The sequence below is a fragment of the Tenebrio molitor genome, chromosome 6 (genome assembly GCF_963966145.1).
Source record: "Tenebrio molitor chromosome 6, icTenMoli1.1, whole genome shotgun sequence".
NCBI lineage: Eukaryota > Metazoa > Arthropoda > Insecta > Coleoptera > Tenebrionidae > Tenebrio > Tenebrio molitor.
Window position 1 is genome coordinate 17,554,355 of NC_091051.1, and position 23,218 is coordinate 17,577,572.

Below are 23,218 nucleotides of genomic sequence, written 5' to 3' on the forward strand. Positions count from 1 at the left end.
CAAAGACGCTAGACACCTAATGTTGGTCGCCATGTCTCTATTAATAAAAATAGACAGCTAGGTTGCGGTAATTGTTTTTGGCGAGGGACGCGCACTCTCCGCCCTGGAAATCTTCACAACCGCACTGTCTACACTTTTTTCTTTGTTTGTTGGGCGCCACTGAAGGTTTACCCTCCTCCAGAATGGGTTGTTGGTGGTTATTATCCAGCCTCAGGCGGTCGACGTTCTGCATCAGGAGGTTGTTCTCGTGGTGGCTTTTCTTGCGCGTGTTGTGCACCGGGTGTTGTTGAGAGTCGTGGTTGACACCGTCGAGGTGTTGGATCGTGTTGTGATTGTGGTGGTCGTGGCTGCTGTTGACGGTCTGATCGGTGAAGTCGCGTCGAGATCACAGCAACGACTTTCGGGAGTTGGCCCGGAACGGCTTTGAGAGAATTCAGTAATGAAGAAATGAAGGTTTTATTTAATTCAATCAACAAAAAAACAAAAGTTGTTAATACAAAAATTAAAAAAAGTAAAGTCAACTTGACAGCGACCGCGTGCTCCTTGATAGGTGCCTAGCGTCTCGCTTACTGGTAACAATTTGTGAAGTATTCGGTGAATTTCAATTGAATACAAGCATTTCTCGATCCTACATAAATGTTATAACCTTACTTTCTGGATGACCCTCGTATATCGCATCGTTTTTTTATCATATAATTTCATCAAAATTTACCAGAATTCTATTGATATCTTCTATCGTTTCATTAAAAGGTTTAGTGCTTTACTTGCAGGATGTACTTAATGTAAGTAAAAGTTAAAAGTTAAATACATCTTTCTTTTTCTAAAATGTTAGTTTCTAAACTAATCTTGAAACACACAATAGTTATTTGGATCACAAGTCCAGAAAATGATATTTTCCGAGTGTGAGTGATATTGCGTAGCCGAGGCGGTTTAGTCGAGGCGAAGCAACCCGAGCACTCGCAAAACATTTTCTGGACGTGTAATCCACAAAATTTTTCATTACGACAAATTTAAATCATTTTTAAAAAGTAAAAAAATTGTTTCACAAGCGGAATCAAACCCGCGACCCTTGCGTCCCTGAGCCGAAACGGAGTCCGTTGGCTATATTCAATGCTGTCTGCCCATTCTCTAGCGAATTTTTAGCCAAGGTCACTTTTGTAAGTACTAGGCCGAGAATTTTACGATCCCGGCGGATTTTGAATCATGCAAAACCGTCGATAACGGCCGGCGGCATGAAAAACATTTTAATCTATAGTATTTTTACTCTGAATAGAAATATTGACTAAAATCATAAATCACACCAACAAAGAAACAGATCTTAAAGCACCCCATCCGATAATAATTTATGGTGGGGTGTTAAATATCCTCAGCCAAATATTTGGTGACACCCAACGGGCAAAAATTACCGGTTTCTTGTCTGTAAGTGGATTGTAAACTGTTTCTTTTGTTGGTGTGATTTATGATTTTAGTCAATATTTCTATTAGGGGTAAAAATACTATAAACATTTGCCTAACTTATTAAACATTAACTTACATTTTCGACGAATATTATTATATTATGAATATTAATTATTGCTGGCCATGTAAAATTCATCAACATGCATAACAAATTACCTTAGAATTTTGTCTAGTTCTAGGACAACGTTTCATTTTCAAATGATTTCTATCGCTCCCTTTAAAATCATTATTATTAAAGTACGCTCATTTTGAAAACAAAATCTTGCGGTGGATCTTGTGAGTAGTGTCAATGGGCCGTATGATTTCCCATTCGTTAAGCCTTTCATTAGCTAAATAATTGATTAGACAAAGTGAGAGTATATGCCAAGCACTATGTTAGACAGAGACAAAACAATTTAACGACGTTCTTTAACTTTATGAAAGGGAAATCATACGGCTCATTGTCATTGCCATCTAGAACACAAAGCCTTAAGGCAGCAATTGTTTTTGATCGTGACGTCACAGTAGAGGCTTTATCGAAAAACGCATTAAACCTCCAGAATTTAATAAAAACAGTAAAATTTTTGGTTAGCACTCTTTTTTTTTTAGTAGAACGATGTGTTTAGGCTTTACAATTACTGCCTCGTGGAGTAAAATGCCATTAATGACGCGAAAATTGTCATTTACAAGTGAGGTTAAGTTTGTGTATTTATTGTTTTTGCGTAATTTTTACTTTGTGAATCATTTAAATAACACCAAATCACAACAAATGCTTCATACATCTTAATTATATGTGTAGCAAATATAGTTTCAACTAAATTGTCCTTACAACGACTTGTAATCACGAAAATGTTGATAGGGTATAAAAATACTTCCCAGGTTTCAACGTCTCTTCCGACGTTCGATGAACAGTAAATACCCTGGTATCAACTGAAACTATTATACAGGCTGTTTGATAAAAAGCGCCTCAACCCATAACTTTTTTATTTATTACCCGATTTCAATGAACAAAAAAACCAAAGATATGGTTTTTCATGTGCTACAAAACAGCAATAATAGTAGTTTATTTGACGAGTTTGTGTGTAAATTGGGCTTTTTTTAGCACGTGTGGGCCATTTTAAAACGAGTTGAATACAACGTTTTTTGGTTCGACGAGCCTCTTAAAAGCTCCAAATTGTTTAAAATCTTTAAAATTAGCTTGACGTTTCGTTGTGACAAGTTGTGACATTTATCAAAATCCGTTCACATAGGAGAAAATTCTCAAATTCTGACAGTGTCAAACCAAAAAATTATTTTTTTTGCGTTACCTTCAATTGCTAACGATTGTCAACTTTTTTTTTTAATGGATACATGTAATTTTTTAGGCTTAATCTGGTAGAGTTTTTTTTTTCTGAATCTAATAGTGTATTGAAAGTTATCATTTGATCCATAGCTAACTGAAAAAAAAAAACAATTTTTTTGTGGTTCAGCTTATTATGAAATTTTTAAGAGTGCCGTTAAAAACAATCGAAATACAAAGTGCGGTAAATGTCATCCAAACGTCAGCTTAGAAATTTTCATCTGCTTTTTTAATCTTTTTTTAGGTAGATATTTATAAAATAACAACATTGCCAGTCATGCAGGATAGCATTCATTTGACTATTATTTTAAGTTCGAGCGTAATAAAAGTCGTAATTAGTCAAAAACAAAAATTTAATAGAAAAAATAATAATAATAAATAATTTTTATAATTATGCATGTTTTCCAAGAAAACAATAATAAAACTCTTCAAGATTGCACCTGAAAATTTTCAAACTGACACTTAACATTTGTTGCTATTTGTATTCTAATTGTTTTTCACAGCACACTTGAAAATTTCATAATAAGCTGAACCACAATCAAAAATTGTTTTATTTTTTTTTTTTTAGTTAGCTATCGACCAAATGATAACTTTTAATACATTATTAGATTCAGAAAAAAAAAGTCTACCCGACTGAGCCTAAAAAACTACATATGTTCATTTAAAAAAAAAAGTTGACTATCGACAGCTATTAAAAATAACGCCAAAAAAATATATTTTATGGCCGCTTCGTAGCGCATGAAAAACCATATCTTTGTTTTTTTTTTGTTCATTGAAATCGGATAATAAATAAAAAAGTTATGGCTTGAGGTGTTTTTTAAAAACAGCCTGTATACACTTGCCACCAAGCTTTTGCTTATCTCACAATTTTCCATAAGAATGATTAAAACACCGTATTTGATACTTTTTGAAAATGTAAACAAATGTCAAATTTTGACGTTTGGCCTTCCTCGTGACGTCACACGCTGTTTGCCATCTCGAGCTCCAGGCCAGACAGCGTGTGACGTCACGAGGAAGGCCAAAGTCAACATTTGTTTTAATTTTCAGAAAGTATCAAATACGGTGTTTTAATCATTCTTATGGAAGATTGAAAATTGTGAGATAGGCAAAAGTTTGGTAGCAAGTGTATACATACTGTACAGGGTGGACCATCGTATGGCATTTTTTAAATTTAACCTATTTAAAATGGTCAAAAAAAGATGAAAATTGGAGGAAATGATACTACAACATGGCATAATTATTTCTTTTGTTCGACATTGTCAGAATTTGAGAATTTTCTCCTATGTGAACGGATTTTGATAAATGTCACAACTTGTCAAAACAAAACGTCAAGCTAATTTTAAAGGTTTTAAGCGATTTGGAGCCTTTAAGGGGCTCGTCGAACAAAAAAACGTTGTATTCAACTGGTTCGTGTGTAAATTGGGCCTTTTATGGCACTCGTGGGCCTTTTAAACTACTATTTAGAAAACAAAATTGATGTGAAAGTTGATTTTGATAGCATTTTATTATCGACTGTAATTACACGAGAGGTCTTTTTTTGTCCGGATAAAATTGAATTTTTTTACGATAATTTGGTTGCTTGGTAAATTGACGACACAAACCACCCGATAAAAAAACTAGTCCGAAGGACGAGTTTTTTTATCTGGTGGTTTGTGGAGTCAATTTACCAAAAAGAAACCAAATTAGAGTTTAAAAAATGAAATTTTATCCTGGACGAAAAAAACCTCGAGTGTAATTCGATGAGATAATTTAATGAATAATAATAGGTAGGTAATTAATTATGAAAAATTGAATTGGCCATTTTGCACATCAATTTATTACAAGCTGTGTCAATGTTTAAGATTGTTGGTTCGTTATCATAACAACAAACAATAATCACGTTCGAAAAAGTTTGCCATGGAAGTTTAAGCACATTTTATCCAGATGCAAAGTGACAAATACATCGCGGCTTATGGGATTTTTTATACATGAATTAAATTATCAAAGTAATAAAGCAATCCGGACTTTTTTCTTACAATCTCATCCACAGGGCAATGTCGATTATGATTATACAAAATTTGGCATTTAAATCAGGATAATAACTGAATAAATTGACATTTAACATCTACGAGCAAAGTAGTAGCATATTTATGGTAGAGGTATTTTCATATTTGGTGGCGGAAACAAAAGACTGAGAAATGTCACAAAATTGTATTGTCAATGTCAAATTTCTCATAAACGCCGTAAAAAGGAATGTCTAGGTAAATTTAAATTTTCGCTAAATAGATTGAAAAAATAAATTCTAAGAAAACCAATTTTTGTCAGTGCTTCAAAAGGAAAAGTTATTCTCATATAATCAAACGTATTACAAATTATGTCTTTAGTTCGACGATTAATAACTTTCTTATTGCCAATTTGCTGCATTTCTGTCGAAATCACGAACGTCTTTGGGAAATTTGACACTGACAATACAAATTTGTGACATTTCTCAGTCTTTTGTTTCCGCCATCAAATATGAAAATATCTCTAGTATTTGAAAATGATGGAAATCATCAAACGGTGGTAAAGTTTGATTTACAAGGGTCTCCAATAGCTTACAAATCCAGGACCGCACCGCCAACTGGCGGTGCGGTCCTGCATCATAACTTGATTTACAGCTGGTTGTTTGCGGTAAGTGACCATTGTCAATCAGGAATATGACCCATCGAGGGTCGTCGTCATAAATTACTCACATTTTGGTACCAAACATTATTACGTCAATTAATTTGAAATCAATGCTTCCTTCATAATTTTTAATATTAGAAATGAGTACTCTGTGGTATTTTCAATCCAGGGAGTCGATAAAAAAAAATAATAATTCTAATTTTTTCATGTTTTAGCGTCCTGACGCCATTTGGAGCGTCTGTTTGAAAAAATAAAAAATCCATGTTGTAGTACTTGTAGTACAAAATTCAAATTTCTAGGATGATTAGAAATATGGTTTATTGAGAAAATGCTATACGATGGTCCAGCCTGTATGTACTTACAGGTGGTCCAACACTTACCATTTTTGCGATTACACATTTAATAATTGTCCAAAAATTCTGAAACTCGGTAGGCACAATCTACAATTAATATTCTATGATTGAGCATGATCAACTTTTTTCAATGAAATTTGTGCGATAGAGCTAACTTTATAGCGATTTAATATCAAATTGGACCAAATATTGAAAGTTTTTTTTTCTCTACTAGTTACAGAACTCCTCTTTTTTTTTTATTGATCCACTTCCGACTTTGAATTATAATTAGGTAATCGTGAAAATTGCGATCAAATATCAAGTTAAAGAAAGCTGGAATCCAAGACCGTTTATGGTGAGCTGAATAGGACAGCTTGTAATGTGATGCCTCCCCAATAAATCTTTTTAACGCAGGGCTGTCGGCTCCCTCGAAACAATTTTTCAGGTCAGTACTGCTGAAATTCCAGTGTATTAAAGAAACGATTCGCAGCAACTTTCATCTGTAAAGGATTTTTTTTTCTTTAAACGAAAAATGGATATTTTAGAAAACTGAATATTGCATAATTTCAACTTCATTACGTAATTTATTTGAATATTCAATTCACCTGTTATTTTTCAAATATTAACCAATAAAATAGCACATATTTACCTTAGTACCCTAGCAACAGAAAATTCCAGCGAATATTCCACTAGTGAAAATATAACGAGTATTCCACTAGTGGTCGAGGTGAATATTTTAAACAAACCTTGATTATTATTTTTATTCAAGGAAATGATTACTTTCTTACGAATTTTGATTAATTTCTCTTAATCGCTTCCTGACGCGAAACCCGATTGATAATAAATAAAATAATGGGACAGGCTTACAGCTCCATATGTGGGTCTCTTCCTAGCCAAGCCCAAATTTTTTTCGATAATTGCGTAATCGCAAAAATGGTAAGTGTTCGACCAGAGTATTTACTGTTCATCGAACGTCGCAAAAGACGGAACCTGGGAAGTATTTTTATACCCTATCAACATTTTCGTGATTGTAAGTCGTTGTAAGTAGAACTTAGTTGAACAAATATTTACTACACATAATTAAGATGTAAGAGGCATTTGTTGTGATTTGGTGTTATTTAAATGATTCACAAAGTAAAAATTACGCAAAAACAATAAATACATAAATTTAACCTCACTTGTAAATGACAATTTTCGCGTCATTAATGGCATTTTAATCCACGAGGCAGTAATTGTAAAGCCTAAACACATCGTTCTACTAAAAAAAAGAGTGCTAACCAAATTTTTTTTTGTTTTTATTAAATTCTGGAGGTTTAATTCGTTTTCGATTGTGACGTCACGATCAAAAACAATTGCTGCCTTAAGGCTTTGTGTTCTAGATGGCACTGGTAGTGTGATTTTCATTTAACACTGCCATTATCTACTAGTCCCTGCTGATGACCATTTCTTGATCATGTTTCTGTCACCCTCTCTGGAAATATTTTTTCGTATTTCTCAAGGATATTTACGTCAGAATGGAGAACTTAAGTTTTATTTCAAGATTCCTAGAATTTACTGTTAATTAAAAGCCCCATGTGATCATGTTTATTTTAAAAATATGTAAATCATAAGTTTGCAAAAAATATATAACAAAATTAGAATTGTTTAATGTAATATATGTAAATATATGAATTATTTTTACGAGTACCAGGATATAACGATTAAAATTAACCATATTATGTTATTATTATTTATTAGACATCAGGGGCGGCAGTTTAGTTTCATAGTGCTCCTTCTACATGGGCTAAGGAGCATATGTTCAAATCCACAAATAGTAAGCACAAGATAGTTGGTACGGTATTAAAGTTTAATACAATTATGATTTTTAGACAGCAACTGTCAATTTAACAATTAACAATTGGAATAGTACAAGATTTGTAGATGTTTATAGCCCATTAATAAACGTCGACAATGAGGAAATCTTTCGTTCAAACGACCGATACAATTTTGTTCCTAATTACACAGTCTTAGAATCAGACCTGCAAGATGAAGACAATGTTTACATATTTTTGGATAAGATAGACGATGTGCTTTTTTTCCTATATGGATCAACGTATCCCAATGGTCCATGCTACAAAATCAATCCAACAAAACGTTCAATAGAAAAATGTGAGAAAACTCAAGAGTCTTGTGAAGAAATTGATGAATGTGACCCGGCAGTAAGTCTTTTAGCTTTACGTAATTTTTCTTTTACGTATATGAATAAATTAATTAAAGCCCTTAACAATCTTTCTTAGAGTTGTCAGATCAATGGAAATATGACAACAGAGGCATTACCGGATACTACACTTTTTGTAACTTGGAAAAAAATGGAAAACAATATGAGAAAAATCATCGTTCAGTATAATGATCAATTTAATATGTGCACGGATTCAAGGAACATTTTGAATATTGAAAAATTTGTAATGTACTCTGAAAACTCTCAGAATGTTTCAACTACTAGATGTAAGTACAATTTTGTTATCAACTAGTCTCAAAACTTTTTGAATGTCCGAATATCCAACGATAATGACCCAATTTTCTGATACGTTACCATAGAAATAATGCCCTACGGCAGGGCGTTATTTTTAAATAACAGGCTCTAGGGCGTTATAAGTCCTTTGTTGCTTAGTTACGATCATGTTTATTCTATTTGAAAACAACTTTTGTTATATATCGTGCGATCCATTGAAGTTGTTATTAAAGTTGGCGCTGGAACTGTCAAGGTATGTCTAGTTTGAACTATTGCGACAAACATCACAATTGTAAAACAGAAAATGGCGAATTAAGAATTCGAGGGATTAAGAGAAAAATTACAATGGTAATGTTCACCATTTTGTTCTAAGCACAAACGGGCCCTTCGTTTAACTCCATTGATAGCATTTTTGCAACATGATTTGATCGAAAGTTTAGATGCCACAAATAACTAAATAAGTGTATCGATTCAAAAAGACCTACGGTTTCAGCTCCAGCGGCAACTTTAACAACAAATTCAATGGATCGCTCGATATAACGGGTGTTATAATGATACGCCCTCGGTCGGCGTGCTCCCCTCGCCCTAGAGGCCCTCGGGTTTCACTCTGCCGACCTCGCGCGTTGTCAACCTTATAACACCCTTGATACCTTAATAACTATCAAATCCTGTTAACGTTAATTTGCAATGTAGATGATGGTAATTTCATGACCTGACACATAATGCATATGTACTAGCCATTCAAAAAAAACTCCCGACATTTTTGACATTTCGTGTTTCTCAAAATGATATAATTCATGATAATCTTTTGAAATTTGGGTAGGTAATAGGATGATTAGGTCCTATTAAAATATTAGGTGGTTGGTACTATTGGGAGCACAAAAAGTGGGACATCAAATTTCTGTCAGTTTTGAAAAATTCGATGTAGTTCAAGCTTTATTGTCATTTTTTTGACACTATTCTAGCTGACAGTTTAAAAATTTATTTTATATTTCTATTTTCCTTTTCTAAATGTCCTTTTCTTTTGATAAAGGTAGATTTTGATTCGGACTTTATACTAAATAAATATTCACTACGTGCTTACTTACACTTATTCCCTACAACCTACAATACTTAATGACAACGTCAATCAATTAAAATAGGGTTAGAATTAGATAAAAGTTATTTCACATAAAAGTCAAGATAATGACGTTGATGTCCCACTTTTTTTGCCCGCAATAGTACCTACTTAAAATTTTACATATAAAATTGTAAATGACAGCAAATGTCACGGAAGTTTTCTGATTAGCTTATACAGTGGGAAACAAAATGATTGTCATCTAGTTGTAAAGTATTCATTTTAAATGTTGGGTAAAGTTGTAAACGCAAAGCACCATAAATTACGAAAACGGCAAATTTTCATTGTATCGGTACCGTAAAGTAGTAATCCCTCTGTTCATATAAAATTGGTACCACGTCGTACTTTCACTTTCAAACTCTCAATCAGTCATAAATCACAACTACATAGTACTGAGCTGGGTCGGAGGGAAGCGCACGCAACATACCCGCCCAGTTACTACGAAAAACGGGCGACAGTCGGACAGCCTAATTAATTAGCTTAACATGTCGGGGTTTCGTGGTTGATACGCGGTATAGTTAAGTGAACGCATTATCAGTTATCACGTACAAAGGTGATATAATGATATTAATAGATACATTATCATACAATGTTAATCTTAACATATCATCAACATGATGTCATTTTTCATTATAGCCTTGACCATTATCAAAACCAATTATTGAAATAGATAAACTCACCACAACACTAATATTTAGGAACAGGTGCTCAGTGAGCCACTCCCCTTTTGTAAATTAATTACACTTTAGCACAAATTGTAATAACAAACTTTTATAATAAACTCATCGGTCTTTACTGTGGCACAGTTTGCATTCCACCAAGGCGATCTTCATTTACTTTAGACCGCCTTGATTCCACCCTTAAAATACTAAGAGCACTATTAATTATGAAATGCACGTCATGGTTAAGACACTTCAGATTTGGCTCTCTCACTATGAGTGGTGCATAAAAATTGGGTCGTAAATACAGAGTGGCTACGAAAATTGGAGTTACTTTTCTTCATATTACCAAGAGATGTCGCTGTTTTTACAATAAATCATGGCCTAGTAAATCTGAACTGCGCTGCGCTTATTACGGCCGTAACAAAGCTCGGATTTTCAATAGAGAGTTTTCGCGTTACGTTTTTCAGATAACCGTGTACGCTAACGCCGGTGTTGCTAGGCAATAGCGTAACCGATTCATTATTACAACAAGCGATTACGGTAATTGCTCGCGAATAGCGTACCGGTTATTTTAACGGAACGTAACGCGAAAACTCTCTATTTTAACGGAACATAAGGCCAGACTGTAGGTGAATAGGGTTTTTTTTTCAGAGGTTTTACTCGTCTAGTCATGTAGAATATTTGTTCACCAGGTACGCTTTTAATTTATTAAATAATTATCAAGACAAATCATTATTAATAAAAGAATTGGGGAGACCACGTCCCGATCTTCCAAATTTACAAACCGTTGCAGGTAGGTCAAAATGGTGTTTTAATGCTTCGTGAGATAATGCTCGTATTTGTAAGTGGCTCACAGGAAGTAATGTACGTAATAAATTGTATTCCTGGCAGCGTATACTTTTTAATCAGCGATCAGAAAATTCAGTATGGTGCAAATTAGGATACAGTGATTTAAAATAGTAATTAACGTTATAAGTCCGGGAACTCATAGTTTACAGTACGAGTTCGACGTTTAAGGACGAGGCGACGAAGGAGCCGAGTCTTGAAACTCGAAACGAGTACTGTAAAAAGAGTTCACGGACGAATGTCGTTATGTATTTTATTTCATCCTGCCTCAAATTTCGTTTGAAAGAAACATTGAAATTAATTTCAAAATAATTCAACAAAAGCTCCAAATCTAGTCACATTTTTGGAACATGATTAGCAACGGCTGTTTGGCAATTGTTTATTTTGTTGAAATAATTTTGTGCGTCAAAATGACTTCTAAAGCAAATCCTCCAGAAATTGTAAGAAAATCTGCAGAAGCCTGTACTGAATTAATACCTAGCAAGTCTGGTGAAAGGAATCAAAAACAATTCAGCCATTTTTGTAAATGGAAATCAGAAAATAATGTCAAGAAAATTACGGAAGAGGTTATACTGGCTGGCCTATTTTTTTAGATTTGGTTTAAATTGTTGTATTATTTTATTTGTGAACTAACGTTTTTAGTCTGAGAAAGTAAGTGCATCTTCTTTGTGGCCGAAATAGTTAAATTGTTAATTTGAATTTAGATATAGTTTTGAATAAAACATTTCTTAAACCTGAATAATTGTTATTGCGATTGTTACTTTTGTGTTTCCAATAGCAACACTTAACCGGCGTCCAGCCGTTTTTTGCGTTTTCCCGGATTCAAACTGATGACGTAAAGTATTGAAATTTGACACAGGATGAAATAAAATGTATTCCCTTCAAGTGAAAAGCATGGAAAGATTAAAGAACACATTAATCCAAGTATGCAAGTTTCAGTTACTAGGCAAATTAAATGTAACAACAGCATTAGATGATGCGAGAAAAATTCACATTGAGTCTCATAATCTTTACGTTAAACATAATCGCGATATAATTAAAAGATTAATTATTGATTGTACAATTTTTTAATCTTGTCAAAACCTGCCTCCCCCATTTACGGATTCACGAGCCGCCACTGATCTGATTAGAGCAAATATTTCTCGAAAAGAGTGAACTTTGAATTTTAATTACCATGCCACCATAGTAGCCAGATTGTTTAATATAAACGCGGAAAAGTTTTGACGTTTTGTTTGTAGAGATCACCGCCGTCTTGATGATTGACATATTTCACTCATGGCCTACTAAATCTGAATTGCGCTGCGCTTATTACGGCCCTAACAAAGCTCGGATTTTCAATGGAGCAATTGATTCCGCTAACCTCAAAAAATTTACCCTTAACCAACTCCATCTGTTAGCGAAATGGAAAAGAAAAATGTACCTAATTTGAATTGAAATTATCCAATCACAATCACATAACGTGTTAATTTTGTTAGGTTAACACTTTCTATTTTGTCATTTTGACGCAAAATAAATTTTCACGAATACGTTTCATGAACGTAAGAATACCTAATAATTACGGTTTTCTTCAAAAAAAACGGGAACTGTCAGAAAAAGTTCTGGCAGATTTTATTAAATTTTTATAGTTTGAAACGGCCTTTTAGAATTTAGGTTAAAAAACTGCACTTATGTGTCAGAAATACTACTGTCAAACAGACACAAATTGACATAAATTGACAAATTAAATTTTCAGTTCACATTAGGTCAAATTTCATTTCCCGTTTTTTTTTTAAGCCAACTGTACAATAATCAAATAATGAAACATAATATTTATATATAAATGGAATTGCAAAATCTGAAAATGGATAGAGCACAGTAGAAAAATTAAAAGTAAAACTATCTATCTGCAAGACAATATAATACCTTTCTCGTAAGTTTAGAATTTTAAAACCTTCCTACTTGTGAGTTTTCCGGTGTAATCTTACAAAATCTGAATTGGTTACAGTTAAAGTTTGATTTTGCGTCAGGAACGGCCACTATTAGTACAAAATTTTCATCCGGTTTGAAATTTCCGCCAATTTCAAATGTGACAGCCGCATGAGGTTGAGGAGTCGATAAGAAAGATCCCCATTATCGATCTATAATAATCTATACAACGTGATCAAGAATGACTGAGTCTGTTGGTAGCAATGAAAATTTGAATGATTTTGGTACCACTGTAATCTAAACGCATTTCCGGTTGTCAGCTTTGACAGAGTTGACAGGAGAATTTGACGTTTACTATCAAAGGGTCATTTTTGTAATAGCATAAACATACCTGACATAACCAAATTTTTTTTAAATGTCGTGTCAAGTTAAAACATCCGGTCAGTGCCAATTACGAAACAGAAAAACACCAATATTTTTCAATTGTTTCATTGCCAACAGACTCAGTCATTGTTGATCACGCTGTATAAAACATACACATGTGAATTACGTCAATTTTGGTTAATTTTTCACCGATCAAAAAGAGAAATATTTCGTAACATTTCCTGAATGTCATCAACAGACGTTTTTGTTTATTTGTGTCTTTGCACGGCTCCTGATATTTCCACGATTAAAATAACCTAAAAAGGAGCAGATGATACAACCTAGCACAACAGAACTTAACATTTACTTTCCACAACAAATAAATTCCAATAAATAGGTAAGCCAGTACAACATTATCCGACACGGTTTTCACATTCTTCTTGTTACATCAGTCTCAAAGTCACTGTAACATTTTTCATATTGCCGTTTCGATTTTTCAGGTTTCAAATGCGACACTGCACAATTTATAATATTTTTTTTTAACTCTGGATGAGTACACGGAACTGAAACATCGTAATTTTCTTCGGATATTTTTGCAATTGTTCTCAAAGTGAATTGTTTTATTTATGTCGTTTCTATAGCGACGATATAACGACGATATAACGGGTGTTATAATGATACGCCCTCGGTCGGCGTGCTCCCCTCGCCCTAGAGGCCCTCGGGTTTCACTCTGCCGACCTCGCGCGTTGTCAACCTTATAACACCCTTGATACCTTAATAACTATCAAATCCTGTTAACGTTAATTTGCAATGTAGATGATGGTAATTTCATGACCTGACACATAATGCATATGTACTAGCCATTCAAAAAAAACTCCCGACATTTTTGACATTTCGTGTTTCTCAAAATGATATAATTCATGATAATCTTTTGAAATTTGGGTAGGTAATAGGATGATTAGGTCCTATTAAAATATTAGGTGGTTGGTACTATTGGGAGCACAAAAAGTGGGACATCAAATTTCTGTCAGTTTTGAAAAATTCGATGTAGTTCAAGCTTTATTGTCATTTTTTTGACACTATTCTAGCTGACAGTTTAAAAATTTATTTTATATTTCTATTTTCCTTTTCTAAATGTCCTTTTCTTTTGATAAAGGTAGATTTTGATTCGGACTTTATACTAAATAAATATTCACTACGTGCTTACTTACACTTATTCCCTACAACCTACAATACTTAATGACAACGTCAATCAATTAAAATAGGGTTAGAATTAGATAAAAGTTATTTCACATAAAAGTCAAGATAATGACGTTGATGTCCCACTTTTTTTGCCCGCAATAGTACCTACTTAAAATTTTACATATAAAATTGTAAATGACAGCAAATGTCACGGAAGTTTTCTGATTAGCTTATACAGTGGGAAACAAAATGATTGTCATCTAGTTGTAAAGTATTCATTTTAAATGTTGGGTAAAGTTGTAAACGCAAAGCACCATAAATTACGAAAACGGCAAATTTTCATTGTATCGGTACCGTAAAGTAGTAATCCCTCTGTTCATATAAAATTGGTACCACGTCGTACTTTCACTTTCAAACTCTCAATCAGTCATAAATCACAACTACATAGTACTGAGCTGGGTCGGAGGGAAGCGCACGCAACATACCCGCCCAGTTACTACGAAAAACGGGCGACAGTCGGACAGCCTAATTAATTAGCTTAACATGTCGGGGTTTCGTGGTTGATACGCGGTATAGTTAAGTGAACGCATTATCAGTTATCACGTACAAAGGTGATATAATGATATTAATAGATACATTATCATACAATGTTAATCTTAACATATCATCAACATGATGTCATTTTTCATTATAGCCTTGACCATTATCAAAACCAATTATTGAAATAGATAAACTCACCACAACACTAATATTTAGGAACAGGTGCTCAGTGAGCCACTCCCCTTTTGTAAATTAATTACACTTTAGCACAAATTGTAATAACAAACTTTTATAATAAACTCATCGGTCTTTACTGTGGCACAGTTTGCATTCCACCAAGGCGATCTTCATTTACTTTAGACCGCCTTGATTCCACCCTTAAAATACTAAGAGCACTATTAATTATGAAATGCACGTCATGGTTAAGACACTTCAGATTTGGCTCTCTCACTATGAGTGGTGCATAAAAATTGGGTCGTAAATACAGAGTGGCTACGAAAATTGGAGTTACTTTTCTTCATATTACCAAGAGATGTCGCTGTTTTTACAATAAATCATGGCCTAGTAAATCTGAACTGCGCTGCGCTTATTACGGCCGTAACAAAGCTCGGATTTTCAATAGAGAGTTTTCGCGTTACGTTTTTCAGATAACCGTGTACGCTAACGCCGGTGTTGCTAGGCAATAGCGTAACCGATTCATTATTACAACAAGCGATTACGGTAATTGCTCGCGAATAGCGTACCGGTTATTTTAACGGAACGTAACGCGAAAACTCTCTATTTTAACGGAACATAAGGCCAGACTGTAGGTGAATAGGGTTTTTTTTTCAGAGGTTTTACTCGTCTAGTCATGTAGAATATTTGTTCACCAGGTACGCTTTTAATTTATTAAATAATTATCAAGACAAATCATTATTAATAAAAGAATTGGGGAGACCACGTCCCGATCTTCCAAATTTACAAACCGTTGCAGGTAGGTCAAAATGGTGTTTTAATGCTTCGTGAGATAATGCTCGTATTTGTAAGTGGCTCACAGGAAGTAATGTACGTAATAAATTGTATTCCTGGCAGCGTATACTTTTTAATCAGCGATCAGAAAATTCAGTATGGTGCAAATTAGGATACAGTGATTTAAAATAGTAATTAACGTTATAAGTCCGGGAACTCATAGTTTACAGTACGAGTTCGACGTTTAAGGACGAGGCGACGAAGGAGCCGAGTCTTGAAACTCGAAACGAGTACTGTAAAAAGAGTTCACGGACGAATGTCGTTATGTATTTTATTTCATCCTGCCTCAAATTTCGTTTGAAAGAAACATTGAAATTAATTTCAAAATAATTCAACAAAAGCTCCAAATCTAGTCACATTTTTGGAACATGATTAGCAACGGCTGTTTGGCAATTGTTTATTTTGTTGAAATAATTTTGTGCGTCAAAATGACTTCTAAAGCAAATCCTCCAGAAATTGTAAGAAAATCTGCAGAAGCCTGTACTGAATTAATACCTAGCAAGTCTGGTGAAAGGAATCAAAAACAATTCAGCCATTTTTGTAAATGGAAATCAGAAAATAATGTCAAGAAAATTACGGAAGAGGTTATACTGGCTGGCCTATTTTTTTAGATTTGGTTTAAATTGTTGTATTATTTTATTTGTGAACTAACGTTTTTAGTCTGAGAAAGTAAGTGCATCTTCTTTGTGGCCGAAATAGTTAAATTGTTAATTTGAATTTAGATATAGTTTTGAATAAAACATTTCTTAAACCTGAATAATTGTTATTGCGATTGTTACTTTTGTGTTTCCAATAGCAACACTTAACCGGCGTCCAGCCGTTTTTTGCGTTTTCCCGGATTCAAACTGATGACGTAAAGTATTGAAATTTGACACAGGATGAAATAAAATGTATTCCCTTCAAGTGAAAAGCATGGAAAGATTAAAGAACACATTAATCCAAGTATGCAAGTTTCAGTTACTAGGCAAATTAAATGTAACAACAGCATTAGATGATGCGAGAAAAATTCACATTGAGTCTCATAATCTTTACGTTAAACATAATCGCGATATAATTAAAAGATTAATTATTGATTGTACAATTTTTTAATCTTGTCAAAACCTGCCTCCCCCATTTACGGATTCACGAGCCGCCACTGATCTGATTAGAGCAAATATTTCTCGAAAAGAGTGAACTTTGAATTTTAATTACCATGCCACCATAGTAGCCAGATTGTTTAATATAAACGCGGAAAAGTTTTGACGTTTTGTTTGTAGAGATCACCGCCGTCTTGATGATTGACATATTTCACTCATGGCCTACTAAATCTGAATTGCGCTGCGCTTATTACGGCCCTAACAAAGCTCGGATTTTCAATGGAGCAATTGATTCCGCTAACCTCAAAAAATTTACCCTTAACCAACTCCATCTGTTAGCGAAATGGAAAAGAAAAATGTACCTAATTTGAATTGAAATTATCCAATCACAATCACATAACGTGTTAATTTTGTTAGGTTAACACTTTCTATTTTGTCATTTTGACGCAAAATAAATTTTCACGAATACGTTTCATGAACGTAAGAATACCTAATAATTACGGTTTTCTTCAAAAAAAACGGGAACTGTCAGAAAAAGTTCTGGCAGATTTTATTAAATTTTTATAGTTTGAAACGGCCTTTTAGAATTTAGGTTAAAAAACTGCACTTATGTGTCAGAAATACTACTGTCAAACAGACACAAATTGACATAAATTGACAAATTAAATTTTCAGTTCACATTAGGTCAAATTTCATTTCCCGTTTTTTTTTTAAGCCAACTGTACAATAATCAAATAATGAAACATAATATTTATATATAAATGGAATTGCAAAATCTGAAAATGGATAGAGCACAGTAGAAAAATTAAAAGTAAAACTATCTATCTGCAAGACAATATAATACCTTTCTCGTAAGTTTAGAATTTTAAAACCTTCCTACTTGTGAGTTTTCCGGTGTAATCTTACAAAATCTGAATTGGTTACAGTTAAAGTTTGATTTTGCGTCAGGAACGGCCACTATTAGTACAAAATTTTCATCCGGTTTGAAATTTCCGCCAATTTCAAATGTGACAGCCGCATGAGGTTGAGGAGTCGATAAGAAAGATCCCCATTATCGATCTATAATAATCTATACAACGTGATCAAGAATGACTGAGTCTGTTGGTAGCAATGAAAATTTGAATGATTTTGGTACCACTGTAATCTAAACGCATTTCCGGTTGTCAGCTTTGACAGAGTTGACAGGAGAATTTGACGTTTACTATCAAAGGGTCATTTTTGTAATAGCATAAACATACCTGACATAACCAAATTTTTTTTAAATGTCGTGTCAAGTTAAAACATCCGGTCAGTGCCAATTACGAAACAGAAAAACACCAATATTTTTCAATTGTTTCATTGCCAACAGACTCAGTCATTGTTGATCACGCTGTATAAAACATACACATGTGAATTACGTCAATTTTGGTTAATTTTTCACCGATCAAAAAGAGAAATATTTCGTAACATTTCCTGAATGTCATCAACAGACGTTTTTGTTTATTTGTGTCTTTGCACGGCTCCTGATATTTCCACGATTAAAATAACCTAAAAAGGAGCAGATGATACAACCTAGCACAACAGAACTTAACATTTACTTTCCACAACAAATAAATTCCAATAAATAGGTAAGCCAGTACAACATTATCCGACACGGTTTTCACATTCTTCTTGTTACATCAGTCTCAAAGTCACTGTAACATTTTTCATATTGCCGTTTCGATTTTTCAGGTTTCAAATGCGACACTGCACAATTTATAATATTTTTTTTTAACTCTGGATGAGTACACGGAACTGAAACATCGTAATTTTCTTCGGATATTTTTGCAATTGTTCTCAAAGTGAATTGTTTTATTTATGTCGTTTCTATAGCGACATGGCGACATGTAAGCCGACTTTATTTTTATTGACAGTGAAGGAAATTTTACTTGTTCATTTTATAATTACAAATTTTCGGGTTGCACACAAAATGTTGTGTACACCTTGGCTACGAAATCCTTTGACGATCTCGAAATTGTCTTGTCTCGGCCGCAAAGCGGCCTTGGCGACAATTTTTCTCTCGGTTCGTCAAAGTATGATTTCGCATCCTTGATATACAAATAACTATTCCAGCAAATTGTACTGTTGTATTCTGATAGTTCTGTGCCATAAAAGCGTGTACTGAAAGTTTTATGGTACGAATCCGCCAGTTCACTAAACGTCAATCTTCACAATGAACCGAAGTATTCACTATAATACGGATCTAGACTTGAGCAAAACTCAGGACTCGAGTACAACCCAAGTTGGACTTAAATTGCCGACTATAAATACCGGCCTAAGATACAGATTTTTCATGACGATACAAGTTTATAACTAGTAGAAATGCAACATATCATGGTAATGTGCGGTCAATGTATAGTCTGGCAAAAGATATTCTGAACGCTGGCAATTACCGGTATTTAACTTTATGGGTCCTTTACAATAGGTTTACAAGCAATGCTGTAAAAGTATAAAGTTCCCGTTGCGCTCCTGGATCTGCGCAGCTTTGTCGGGCTCTACTGCTTGTATAGCGAGGGTTATTTATAGTGTTGTAAACGACCCACAAAGTTAAATACGGATAATTGCGAGCGTTCAGAATATCTTTGGTAATTGTTCACTTTAACTACTTCTGGAATGTTCGTGTTTTTTCTGGCTAAACAGCCTCAGGGCGTCCTCCTAGATCGTTTCCCACCATTCAAACCTTGTGCAAACATTTAATGGCTATTAAGACACTTGTATTCATTACGACACTCGCCTACGGCTCGTGCGGTAATTCTCATAGTCGTGTCTTAATAGCCATCATTAAATGCTCGTTGCATAATATACTATTAGAAACAGTGAATTAATAGTTATTTAATAAACTAGTTTGATAATGAAGGTGATTAATAATCGAAACTATTTAAAGCACGAACGAGTGTAGCGAGTGAGTGCCTTTAATAGTTGAGATTATTAACAAACGAGTTAATAACAAAAATTTTTCGTTGACCGCAAACTTTTTTTTTGTGACAAAATTTCAAATTAAAGCCAAATCAAAACCAATTTCATCTTTTTCGATAAAGATGAGACCTTATAAAATACCTTCATCCTTTTTTTGTCCTGAGGGTAGGCCATTTTAATTTTTCAACACTTTCTATTCACTTTTCCACAAAGAGTGTCAGAAGACGTCAACTCCATTCACATTCAATTTCACGTGAAAATCACGGTTGCTAAGAAAACCTAGTTACCTTTGAAAAATATGACATGCGAATTATAACCAAAAAGGTTGGCTTTTGAAAAAGTGAATTCGTAATTGTGCAGTTACGGAGCTATAAAATATAGAAAACCCTACTGCACTACCTGCTGCAGTGTTGGTAAATGGAAACAATGCATGTTCAAGGTTGTTTATTATACATGAAAACGTCAAAATCGCAATAATAGTTGATTAATGAAAAATAGTGTATTAATGAGGTCCATTAATACACTATATTTTAGACAAAATATTTCATTAATATTGAAATTAACAAGCGGTCAACGGAAAATTTTATTATTAAATTTTATTCTGCCTAAAAGTTTAAAGAATTTTCCCCTTAGTAATTTTTACAAGGTATGCGCCTGGAGTTTTGTTTTTCATATTTTCTTTCTTTGTTATACTGGGTGTCGCAGGTAAGACTTTCGAGCCTAATATCTCGGTTATTTGCCAACGAATTTTTATGAAATTTAAATGCAGATATTTTAAACGGTGAAGGTTCAATTAGCTATAATAAAATTACCTCAAATTAAAAAATGTAATTTTAACACATGTTTCCTTTATTTAAAATTAAGCTCAATTATAATTACAATGTTAAACATTATTAAACAATAGGTGTCTACACAAACAATTAAGTAAATCACTTGTCTGATTCAACGAAAAGATTAGATTTTGTTGTTAAAAATTTAATCTAAATTTTGAAGGTATTGGACCTGTTAACTCCTTTTGAAACAATTGATGAAAAGTTGCCAAGCAATATTTTGTACACCCCTTAAAATCTGGCTTTACTGCTTGTCAAATATTAGATGGCCGCTGAGATTCGGATGCGCAATGGTAACGGTAGGAGTGGGGACGTCACTTGTTCGAGCGTCGCAGCAGTGGAAACACTGGTACACTCCAAACTATGGCTTTTAAAAGCAAAGTACGAAACAAATTTTTAACTGACCAATTATTATTTAATAAAAATTGCAGATCACAAATGCGTTGAAGACCCGCAATACGTCAGTACAGATTACAGGATTAAAATCTCGTCGACAACGCGGAATTAGAACAAGTCGATTTCTGTATCTGAGTGTACTTTTCAGAATTTTACCCCACTTTACCGCTTCACCTTGTCGTATCTCGGTTACACATCTTGCATCGCACTCCCTCTTCTGCGCATCCTTAGCGGCCATCTAAGATTTGACGAGCAGTATTAGAAAAGTCAAATTATGTCAATTTATTTTTAATTATTGAAAATACTTTAAAAATAGACTACAATGGCAGAAATTTCAATATTGTTGAAAAAGTAAACAATTCTTGCGTATAGACTTAGAGAGTGTCGTAAGAACTTCAAAGACACGTGAACTAAATTACGTTGCTAAAATATCCCGATCGTGTTTTAGTCCTTTATGAAAGATAAAGGATCCAGTATAATAAATTACGTCCAAATGTTGTCTTTAACTTTGTAAGTGTTTGTAAGGTTAGAAAGATAAACGTCACCTGCGTTTGTGCGAAGAGGGGTGATCAAAATTCGGCGATAGTTGTTTTGTTTCATACTCGTCTACGTTTTTGTATCTGCAGCCACGCTTAACATAGTCCTTTTTCTTTTTTCTTGCAAACCAGACATCTTTCAAGGACGAGTTTCTCCTTACAGCATTTTTTATTGACGATCAATTTTTTGATATAAATCTTAAGTGATTCAACATTTTAAAAAGGCATGTAAAATTACGTTTTTAAGACTTGGGTTATTGCATTAACGGGAATTTACTCTTCAACGTCTAAAATATCTGCATCTTAAATTTCACAAAAATCCGTTGGAAAATAACCGAGATATTAGGCTCGAAAATCTTAGCTGAGACACCATGTAGAAAGTAAAATACGAAAATATTCAATTTTACTATATCTAACATAGCGTTTTTGTGTAATTAAAGTGATTATACTTATTTTTTAGACGATTTTCAAATTACCAAAACACCTGGCTCGTCGACAATTGAGAATATTCCGTTTGAAAACAATTTACTTGTTTTTCAATTTGCGCAATGTTGGAGCTGTAGAACTGATTTTAAGTTACAAGGCAACAATTGTCCTTCGCGTCTGTCTATAACTAACGATAGCAGTATGGATATAGTAAGTATCAATGCGGTCAGTCCTGCCGCAACTTACAAATTCAATTTCTTTTGAAATACCTTTGCCAACAGAGTTTTACAAACAATAGGTTTGCATGTGTTTGGAAGAATATTGAAATAAATGGTTCGGATATCTGGAACAATTGCAGTTTAACTATTACCAGGTCATTCACAGATACTAGTTCAGAGATTGAACCATTCTGGGTTATTACAAGAGGTAAGTTACAAGAATAGTAATATTATTATTCTTTTATTGTATTGGGTGATTCAAAATGATTGTGGATAAGTATGGCAACTATGTACGATATGGCAACTGTATGGGTGGGGGAGCGTTGACACTTGTATGACATTTCATAAACGTGCATTTGATCTTTTTTTATAAAATTGCATATTAAAATGTTAACTCTATCCTGCCCACGCAGTTGCCACATACATTTTCGTACATAGATGCCATACTTATCCACAATCATTTGGAATCACCCAATATTATTGAATTTAATTTTTAATAAATTAAAAAATTATTATTCTTTGCAGAAGGCTATTTCAAACCACTTTCGAAAGAGAACACTAAACATGAAGATCCAAGCAAGGGTGCAAGTTTTGAATCAACTATTTTAATATTATGTTTATTGTTAACTCTTTTTTATATTCTAATGTGACATAACGCGATGCACATACTTTTTTATACAGGGTGACTGACGAAAAACCTTTGACGCTGTATCTTACTTATTCTTTATCCGATTTGAATAAATGACACACAAATGAAATAGTTCGAAAAACGCTTCATTATTATCCTATTCGATATTTTTTTCTACATCTATTTTTTGACAGACGATAGCCAACTTTTTTTTTTCAAATTACACTCTATACATTTTTTTATTCGTTCTTATAAAGAATCTTCTTCCGAATATTCGTACATTAAAAGAAAAAACAAAAAATGTATTTT

At 33.6% G+C, this 23,218-nt stretch overlaps 1 long non-coding RNA gene across 2 annotated transcripts; it reads left to right on the top strand.

Moving 5' to 3' along the window:
• Window positions 1–713: 713 nt before the first annotated feature.
• Window positions 714–23,051, top strand: LOC138132817 (uncharacterized). 2 transcript variants are annotated; one of them, XR_011160190.1, is made up of 7 exons: window positions 714–782; window positions 7,489–7,564; window positions 7,620–7,949; window positions 8,028–8,235; window positions 22,098–22,273; window positions 22,345–22,489; window positions 22,807–23,051. It is a non-coding gene; the product is annotated as an uncharacterized lncRNA (long non-coding RNA). The 2 variants fall into 2 exon arrangements; XR_011160191.1 differs by lacking the exon at window positions 714–782 and adding an exon at window positions 1,139–1,157.
• The last annotated feature ends 167 nt before the right edge of the window (window positions 23,052–23,218 follow it).